General features: G+C 45.9%; 1 pseudogene; it reads right to left on the bottom strand.

Annotated features, from left to right (window-relative positions):
- Nucleotides 1-544: 544 nt before the first annotated feature.
- Nucleotides 545-662, bottom strand: LOC126204661 (5S ribosomal RNA; annotated as a pseudogene).
- Between the last annotated feature and the right edge of the window lie 10,401 nt (nucleotides 663-11,063).

The following is an 11,063-nucleotide window of genomic DNA, read 5'->3' as shown; positions in this document are numbered from 1 at the left end:
TGATTCCATGGATGGCCGGCGCGCCACCCCCCTTTTCCGGAGGCAGGCGCTTTAACAGTTTAACGGCTCGGCTATACGGGCAGGTAGAAGGTGTTTACTTGCAGCCTTCTATTTTAAATTGATGTTGTTCTTTATCTAGTGTAACTGATGATCAATACAACAACCAATGCCACATTCCCAATCGATGATTACATACTCAGATGGATGAAACTGAAGCACTTGAATACAAAAATTAATTCAGGAACTTTGGTAGTGAATAAATTAGCAAATTTTCTCATCAGTGTATGTTTATTTAGTGTATCTAAAACTGTAAGTAGCTTACTAATCTTAAAAGAAACTCTTCCCGAACAGGCAATGAAGGCCCAACGGAACCGACCGACCGCCGTGTCATCCTCAGACCACAGGCGTCGTCGGATGTGGATATGGAGGGGCATGTGGTCAGCACACCGCTCTCCCGGCCGTATGTCAGTTTCCGAGACCGGGGCCGCTACTTCTCAATCAAGTAGCTCCTCAGTTTGCCTCACAAGGACTGAGTGCACTCCGTTGCCAACAGCGCTTGACAGACCGAAAGGTTACCCATCCAAGTGCTAGCCCAGCCCGACAGCGCTGAACGTCGGTGATCTGACGGGAACCGGTGTTACCACTGTGGCAAGGCCGTTGGCTACTAATCTTAGTTTGGTCCCTTTAATCTTTAACCCAACCAACCAACCTACTAATCTTAAAACCAGCATTAAATTTCGATGAGGATTGTTCGGAAAGTAAGATCCGAATCGCCGTAGCTAGTCGAAAGCCACGTGAACACTGAAAGGAGCATGTCAAACGACGCCGTTTGCATTGATACTATCGCAGTGTGCTGTTTACAGTGCCAGTTCAAACATACACTCCTGGAAATTGAAATAAGAACACCGTGAATTCATTGTCCCAGGAAGGGGAAACTTTATTGACACATTCCTGGGGTCAGATACATCACATGATCACACTGACAGAACCACAGGCACATAGACACAGGCAACAGAGCATGCACAATGTCGGCACTAGTACAGTGTATATCCACCTTTCGCAGCAATGCAGGCTGCTATTCTCCCATGGAGACGATCGTAGAGATGCTGGATGTAGTCCTGTGGAACGGCTTGCCATGCCATTTCCACCTGGCGCCTCAGTTGGACCAGCGTTCGTGCTGGACGTGCAGACCGCGTGAGACGACGCTTCATCCAGTCCCAAACATGCTCAATGGGGGACAGATCCGGAGATCTTGCTGGCCAGGGTAGTTGACTTACACCTTCTAGAGCACGTTGGGTGGCACGGGATACATGCGGACGTGCATTGTCCTGTTGGAACAGCAAGTTCCCTTGCCGGTCTAGGAATGGTAGAACGATGGGTTCGATGACGGTTTGGATGTACCGTGCACTATTCAGTGTCCCCTCGACGATCACCAGTGGTGTACGGCCAGTGTAGGAGATCGCTCCCCACACTATGATGCCGGGTGTTGGCCCTGTGTGCCTCGGTCGTATGCAGTCCTGATTGTGGCGCTCACCTGCACGGCGCCAAACACGCATACGACCGTCATTGGCACCAAGGAAGAAGCGACTCTCATCGCTGAAGACGACACGTCTCCATTCGTCCCTCCATTCACGCCTGTCGCGACACCACTGGAGGCGGGCTGCACGATGTTGGGGCGTGAGCGGAAGACGGCCTAACGGTGTGCGGGACCGTAGTCCAGCTTCATGGAGACGGTTGCGAATGGTCCTCGCCGATACCCCAGGAGCAACAGTGTCCCTAATTTGCTGGGAAGTGGCGGTGCGGTCCCCTACGGCACTGCGTAGGATCCTACGGTCTTGGCGTGCATCCATGCGTCGCTGCGGTCCGGTCCCAGGTCGACGGGCACGTGCACCTTCCGCCGACCACTGGCGACAACATCGATGTACTGTGGAGACCTCACGCCCCACGTGTTGAGCAATTCGGCGGTACGTCCACCCGGCCTCCCGCATGCCCACTATACGCCCTCGCTCAAAGTCCGTCAACTGCACATACGGTTCACGTCCACGCTGTCGCGGCATGCTACCAGTGTTAAAAGACTGCGATGGAGCTCCGTATGCCACGGCAAACTGGCTGACACTGACGGCGGCGGTGCACAAATGCTGCGCAGCTAGCGCCATTCGACGGCCAACACCGCGGGTCCTGGTGTGTCCGCTGTGCCGTGCGTGTGATCATTGCTTGTACAGCCCTCTCGCAGTGTCCGGAGCAAGTAGGGTGGGTCTGACACACCGGTGTCAATGTGTTCTTTTTTCCATTTCCAGGAGTGTAGTTCGCAACAATTGATCTGTCTGTCGACTGTGAAATACGGTCAGTGATTGGGTTTTTGGCACCAAGGAACGTTGTAGCAGCGGAAATGCATCGACAGATAGTCAGGTGCATCACTCCAGTGCGCCGAGGGACGACGAAGTGCGTAAGTGGGTGAGAGCTTTCAAGGATAGACGGGAAAATACCCATGATGAACCGCAGTCAGGCTGGCCGTATATGATCCCAGAAGATTTGGTCAAAGCCGTGATCGAAAAGATTTGTGATGACCGGCGATTCACAATTTCAACTTTAACGCTGTAATTTCCGAATGTAGGTAGAACAACTTTGCAAAAACATCTCAGAAGATTTGCAGTTTTGCAAACTGTGTCGTGAGGGTTCCCAAACAGCTCACTGACAAATGAAAAATGGAAATTGCTTGTGCTCTTGGTTTTTTGGAACAATATCGTAAGGAAGGTGACGCAATTTTAGCCGCGGGTTTCTCGCATGAGCTCCGAGTCTATAAGTCAGTCAGTGGAAAGCCGCCTCACGGCATCATGACCAGTCAAAGTCAAGGCCAAGCAGACAATCTCAGCACGCGAGTTTATGGCATCCATGTTTTGGTATACATATGGAGGCTTGTTAGTTGAGGTTATGCAGCAAGGAGCAACAGTAAATGCAGCCGCCTACTGTTCTGCCCTGGCTAAACTTCGATGTGCAATACAGAATAAGCGAAGCGCCCTTCTGACATCTGGAGTTCTGTTGCTGCATCCCAATACCAGACCTCGCTCTGCCATTCACACCCAAAATGTGATAAGATCTTTTGGATGGGAACAGTTTGTTCATCCGCCGTACAGTCTAGACCTGGCGACGAGCGGTTCTCACATGTTCTGCTACATAAAGGAATTTCTCGGTGACAAGTGTTTCATAACAGATAACGAGGTAAAATAAGCAGTTCGAGACTGATTATCCTCACAGGTAGCAGACGTCTATGATTTTGGGATACAAAAGCTTGTAGAACGTCATGACAAATGTTTAAACAAATATGGCAAATAAGTAGAAAAACAGAGAAACATTTAAGGAATTTTTTGAGAAAATCTGTCATGGTATCTGTTTTAGAAGAAATCGAACCTTACTTTCCGAATAACTCTCTTATTAGTAGCCTGATGAAAAGAGAGGCATAGATTAATTACGCCTTTAACCAAAAAAGGAAGGTAATGCAAAGGTCAGGATAGAAATCTGTAAGGCAGGTGCCCTTTTCAGCATTGTTTAACAGCGCTCAAGACATTAACGCTCATTGTTATCCAACTTTCACCGCAAAAAATAAGTCCATGTAAATCTTTGGTGCAAGATACATTTCAATCTCGAGTCATTTTGGGTTCTTACTGACGTTATAATGACGGTACCTCTCTTCCCGTTTATCTATACCCCGACACAAATCTTGTTTTATCATTGCACGAACTGACTTAATAGCTTTGTGCGTAAAGTGTTACAGGCACCGAATCTCGGTTCCCCTTGCTACTGGATGCACACCATTGTGTAGTATCTGATACGTTGCTCGGCTGAATCCACGGTATATCATGCTGAAAGTAATCTTGGTTCACACCATGGAAGCACACACCACCCAATCTGTAATAATCATCTTTGGTATTCTTCAAACGAAGGGAATGTAACATACTGCCCAGTAAGTCTGTTAATAACTTACCGCAAAGTGTGGGTTAACAGTTTTTTCAAAGCATGGAAAATAGTGTTATTGGCCACAAACTATTTTGATAGACAAATGAAAGAATTACTGAATGTATATGTACGTTTCCGTTCACAATTTTCAGTACCTCCTCGTAGATGGTTAGAGTTGTAGTGCTTCGTATCTTCACTAAATAGCCACGGGGAAGAACACGAATGTTTCCTTATCGATTTCAGTTTGATACCAAACACGAAGACACGTTTTACATTGGTTTAAAAATCGCTTCAATTGAAAGCTGAATAGGTCTCGCCAAATACATCTGTGTTTTTTTTAATTTTTTTATTTGAGCAGCCTGCATGAAATCAAATGTCCATTTAAATAGCAGCGCCAGTGTATGTTCAGCGACGTATACACACGGTAAACAAAGAGTGCAAATTTAGGTCACCGGCTATCTTCTGTTGGCGGTTACATGTTTGCTTTCACTTCCTTTTACTCTCTGAGCTCCACCCATTACCTTAATTAACATTTCCACCACTGAATGAAACGAACGTACAACCTCTACACGACTTCGTGATAAATTTCAGCAGACAACTTCAGTTTTAACAGATCAGGAGATTAAATGACTTACTTTACTCATTTCGTTGCAATGACACTTATGGGTAGTCGTAGTTTCTTTATAACTATAGTAAAGGAGATTTCAAGCAGTTACTAGTTGGTGGAAGAGTCACTAGACAGATCACAGGCAGTCTATTCGAAACGTCGTGGTGGAACGGATTTATTAAATGGTTCAAATGGCTCTGAGCACTTTGGGACTTAACTTCTGAGGTCATCAGTCCCCTAGGACTTAGAAGTACTTAAACCTAACTAACCTAAGGACATCACACACATCCATGCCCGAGGCAGGATTCGAACCTGCGACCGTAGCGGTCGCGTGGTTCCAGACTGAAGCGCCTAGAACCGCTCGGCCACTCCGGCCGGCCACGGATCTATCGCCAGTATTTGGACAGGAAAGGAAGGGGTGGTGGATTGTGGTCATCGGCATATACCTTAGTTCTATGGGTTAGAATGAAAACATATCTGTTATCTCTCATGAACTGAGGCCATCTGACATCGGCGACGGTGATCCGCGTGTTGGATATGGTCACTAAACTCAGTGGGTCTGTCGAACACGTTTCCTCACATTCCCGTACAAAAATAATCGCAAAGTCCTTGAGAGACACAGCTACCAAAAATGGTTCAAATGGTCATGAGCACTATGGGACTTAACATCTATGGTCATGAGTCCCCTAGAACTTAAAACTACGTAAACCTAACTAACCTAAGGACAGCACACAACACACAACACCCAGTCATCACGAGGCAAAGAAAATCCCTGACCCCGCCGGGAATCGAACCGGGGAACCCGGGCGCGGGAAGCGAGAACGCTACCGCACGACCACGACACGGGCACCATTGAGATACAATGCACACATCCCAGAAGAAGTGACAAGATACAAGCATAGATCTGAGAGGGAAAAACCAATGCGGTGCAGAAGGAAGTGAAGGAATGAATGGATGAGAGTAGGGGGATTTAATGAAAAAGAAATGAGAGTGAAAGAATGAAAAAAGAAACGGATAAATAATTGTATAAGGAACGAAGGAATCGTGGAGGAATTTAATGACTGAACTATGGAGATACTGAATTAATCAGCAAATAAATAAAAGAAGGAATAGGCAAATAACTGAACGAATGTATGAAGTAACAAAAGGACGAGTGTCTGACTGAGGGAGATATTGGCGTTATTCAACAACAAATAAAAGAGGGAGAGAATAAAGTAACCAGTACATAAATGAATCGAGGAAGAAAGAACAGAAAGAAGTAATGACTGCCACAGATACCTGTACCGGTAACATTACTTTTGTAAGACATTGAGCACTAACTTAGCTGGACAGTAATGGAGTAAGAACTGTGGCGTCGAGCATCAAGATAATCTCCTTAATCCGCCTAAGTGTTTTATGGAAACCAAGGAAGATCGAAATAAGTGTAACTATACAACAATTTGAACCCTACTCATCACAAACGTGGATCCAGAGATTTTAAAATGTCACCTCAGCCCACGCTATTTCCGTATAGGTGTCTAAGTCTATCCATCGTAATCTTCTAAACACAACGCCTTACAATATTGATTTCGTTATTATTTTATCTCTTGACGTAGTAGAAGTGGAAAGAGTTAATAGTGGAACGCTAACATAAAGGTACCATGTGTTTCAAAGACATGGACCGCTGAAACTTTTCGTAAACGTTTTCCTGTTGGCTCTTGTGATTCACCAGCAGACGTAATTGCCCCACTTACCATTTTTGTTGACTTTCCGTTACGCAAAGTAGTTAATATTTCTGTCTCGTTGTGAACACTATCCCAGATTTCCACATCCATTTTTCTCTCTGCCAAGTTACCTAGTTCTTTCGCTTTTCTAGAGACCAGTCAACTTCTTTTTCAGACTTGATTTCTTCTTAGTGCTGCCTTACATTTCTGTTCAAGATAAACATTATGTTATGAGAAAATAACACAATAGTAAAAAATTGACATTACTGTAATGCTATATATTCATTACTATAACTATTATTATCCGTCTTGGCAGACAAGAAATTGAAATTGTTCTATAACAGGATTTGAAGCTGCATGCGAGGTTTCTTGGGCGAGATACAGTATCAAAGGGTAGCATTAACTTATAACTGAGTCGTTCCGTCAAGTACGAGAAGTAATAGAAAACTTTAGATGAAGCCTCATCTTACTAGTACATATTGTTCTGTAACCAGACTGTCATCAGTTGAGGTGCCTTCAGTCATTCAAAAGACCACTGGGTTGGTCATCGTTTTGTGTATGGAGGACGTGACAAAAAATCGTGTGAGACAAGGCTATACACCTTTTCTGAAAATGATTTCTATCAGTTCGTTCGGATTCCCTCTCATGACGGAAATATATTGAATGTTAAACAAACAGACCTGACCTTTTTGGGGATGTGTAAGTTGTATCTATGACGTAGTTGTGGCAAAAATAGTTACCAAAGTAGAAGGTGGGTAAGAAATCATAAAAACTGGCATGTTCAGTAAGTTAGATAAAGAGGGGATAGTGTTTTGTACCCTATTTACGTAGGTAGAACACAGTTTATGTTCACTCGCACTGGTGGTAAGGCAGAGACCAGTCGAACAAACAAGCACTTCCTGAGGTCGATGACGGAGGAGTTCACAGAGTGAATGGCTAGCCAGGAATCAAAGTCGAGGGCACAGCAAGGTCGTCGTAAGCGTACAGAGACACTCCAGGCAGCAGTACAAATTAAAAATACAGGCGAGGATGGACTCTGTTACTTAATGGCGCATAATTATGGCTTCAGTGAACTAGCGAGATTGGCTGTCAAACTTCGGGCAGCGGTATTTTCCAGCACCAGTGGAAGCGCCCACGTGATACGTCTATGGAGGCACCCCTCGCGGGACGAAACTATGGCCGGAGTATAAAGCCCAAGTATATCCATCTGGCGTCTATATCGATAGTCCTTCTGGGCGGCGAATCCAAATCACTGTCAGATAGTGCAAGAGGATAATTGAAACATTCAGCTCTGGGCACAAACATGTGGAGAAACTGTGGCTCGTATTTAAATTAATCTTTGACTAAGTACCAGATAGACATGTACTTTGTAACACAGTCCCTGATAGGAAGAACCTTAATAGTATACATTATCAGGTATGTAGTCCCAAAGGGATCAACATTTTTTGGTCAGTTACGCTTTGTATCACAATCACGTATGGCTGTCGGACGCTTGTCATCGGTATGGAGGGTAATATGAGGTATGTACGGTATGGGGAGGGACTCTACTGATCAAGCTGTCAACGTTTGGTGACAGGCTCATCTTAGACGGTGATAAGATACGAGCACACTGCACCCACCTGCTGATGTCTGCCTTCATTAGGCAGGACTCCACCGAATGGACTGGTAAGCCGTATCTGCCGATATGGACCTGATTGCACATGTGTTGTCACAGGAATCCTTGTCACACACTGCCTTGCGGAGCGTGTGTGTAGATGCAGGAAATTGGAACAAGTTTGTGCAGCAGCTACTTAAGCATCTTCTGTTTGTTCATAACAATTAGGTTCCAAGCATATTACAGTTCGGGGGTTGGAGTAACAAGATATTTTGTGTCATCCAGATGTACAGATGGCCAAAGAAGTACACTTTTGAACAGATTGTCTTCATTCAATTTTTTTATTTGACAAGAATTTCTTCTGCTTATTTTGTTATTTTCTTATTTTTATTCCCATTCTATCTATGAATCCAAATCATTAAAGTTCGTATGGTTTAGCTACCAGAACAGTTCCCAATACTCACGCCGAACATCGTAGTTTTCAATACGTCCACCTGTCCAGACACGACAATCTTCTTCCGATGCGCCGGCCGCGGTGGCCGAGCGGTTCTAGGCGCTACAGTCTGGAACCGCTCTACCGCTGCGGTCGCAGGTTCGAATCCTGCCTCGGGCATGGGTGTGTGTCATGTCCCTAGGTTAGTTAGATTTAAGTAGTTCTAACTTCTAGGGGACTGATGACCTCAGAAGTTAAGTCCCATAGTGCTCAGAGCCATATGAACCATTTTTTTTTTCTTCCAATGCTAGAACAGGCGATATATGTTCTCCATCCACAGTTCCATTACTGATGGCGCGTACATCCTGACACAGTCCTCATTTTGGAATGTCTTAAATTACATTACAGTGGCATCAACTGTACTCTCGTGAAAATATATAGAATACAACACCGGTGCGTTAGAATCTCTGTTCGAGCGATGCACATCGACCAATGCTTTGCACTTGGAGGCAGCGGAAACCAGATGCTTGTATCTGGTGGGCGAATTTGTGGAGGGAAATCCAAGCCCTGGAGCTACCAACTATTCAGAGACTCACAGAGCTTTAGGAGCTTATGCATGGCAACAAAAGGCGCGCTACTGAATAATAATCGCACGGAAAGTGGCGTTTCCACTTCACGCGACAAGAAAGTACCACCTAATTCCCATTTCTCAAGTGCTCGCTTGCTGCAACATACAAGGTGGTCGGAAATTTCCGTTACAAACTTCTCGGACATGTAGTGGGTAGTGAGTACAGAACATTTTGAATAGGAACCCATGTCCGGAATCGTATCGTTTCCGTTCTACGGCAGTTTCAGTTCAGATGTGTACCTCGTCAACGTCTGCTTAGGGCAAGAGAAACGTCTCAGAGTTTCCTGTCCTGGTATGCAACAGGGTGGATACTCTGACGTGTACTACGTCAAACGATCCCCAGATGTCACCTATTGTCCGCTTTTCTGTGAGACCGAGTGAATACCTGTGCATCACCGATAGAGGAAACATGTTGCAGTACACGTTTGCGGAATACACAGACATGCTCCTTGTGTATGTCGGAGCTGGAGGTAACGGAAGAGCTGCTAGTCGGCTGTTTCACGAACGTTTTCCACTCCGTCACACTCCATCGCATAAACTGTTTGCCCAAGTTACACAACGGCAACGAGAAACGGGTACCTTCACCGTGAGCAGGCAGGACTGTGGTGCTCCACGACGACGCCCCACTCCCGAATTTGAAAAAGGTGTCCTGCGTCACATTGAAGATAGCCCGTCAACGAGTTCGCGAACAATTGCGCGTGCAATGGCTGTTAGTCACAGTACCGTCTTGGACGTCCTGCACAAGCAACAATTACATCCGTACCATTTACAAAGGGTACACGCTATGGGTCCAGCAGACTTTCCACAACGCGTCGCCCTCTGCACACGGTTCCTGCGCCGTTGCATCGACGCGCCCCTGTTTCTACATCGCGTTCTCTTCACAGATAAATGTAGGTTCACAAGGGATTGTGTTCTGAATGCTCGAAATAGCCATGTGTGGGCGGACAAAAATCCTCATGTCACGCATGTTCAGGGATTTCAAGACAGGTTTGGAATTAAAGTGTGGGCAGGTATTCTGGACGGTCATCCTTCCATCCAAGCTCACTGGTCCTGCATACTTAGTCTTCCTACGACACGTAATGGACCCGTCCTTGTAAGCTGTGCCATTGAATGTCCGTCAGGAAATGTGGTTACAGCATGATGGAGCACCACCTCACTTTTAACTGGCTGTCCGGAGACATCTCAACAGACGGTATGGTGAAAGATGGATAGGCCGTGGTGGTCCAACCGCGTGGCCGCCACGATCGCCCGGTTTAACCCCGATGGACTACTTCTTGTGTGGTCGTATGAAGAGCCTAGTTTATGAGACACCTCTAGAGACAGAGGAAGATCTGCTGGCACGAGTTCTGGCCGCTGAACAAGACATTGAAGAGACACCAGGTGGGATGGAGAGAGTGTACCAGAACATGCTTCTGAGGCACAATGTGTGTAACAACGTTGGTGGTCGCCACATCGAGCCGCTGTTGTAATGCATCGGTACGTTGCGGCTGGTGCCGTAGATGCTGGATTCTTGTTGTTGTCGACTAATGTAAACCACGAGGCGTAAGTTGTAATGCAAATGCGTAAGTAATAACGGAACGAGTCAGTATTCTTTTCAAATGGATTCCAACAACGTGGATGTGGATGAGATAATCATCTGCAATGAAACTGTCGTGCCGGCCGCTGTGGCCGAGCGGTTCTAGACGCAGTACGGAACTACACTGCTGCTACGGTCGCCGGTTCGAATCCTGCCTCGGAAATGGTTGTGTGTGATGTCCTTAGGTTAGCTAGGTTTAAGTAGTTCTAAGTCTAGGGGACTGATGACCTCAGATGTGAAGTCCCATAGTGCTCAGAGCCATTTGCACCATTTGAAAATGTCGTAGAACGGAAACGATACGTTTCCGGACATTGGTTCCTATTCAAAATTTTGTGTACTCGCTACCTTCTACATGTCCTAGAAGGTTGTAACGGGAATTTCCGACCACCCTGTATATAAGGGCTGTCAAATGAAAGTCGTACATTCACCACAAAGGGACCATGGTATGGTGCCATTCAAAAGTAATCACCACACGCGATAAGATATTTATCCCTCTGGATGACGATCGATTTCTGTTTTGTAGGTCGGCTGCAGACGGATCCACAACCGCAATCACTCTTGCATTTAC

This window comes from Schistocerca nitens, chromosome 9 (assembly GCF_023898315.1).
Source record: "Schistocerca nitens isolate TAMUIC-IGC-003100 chromosome 9, iqSchNite1.1, whole genome shotgun sequence".
Classification (NCBI taxonomy): Eukaryota; Metazoa; Arthropoda; class Insecta; order Orthoptera; family Acrididae; genus Schistocerca; species Schistocerca nitens.
This window is presented reverse-complemented; position numbering and strand designations above follow the sequence as displayed.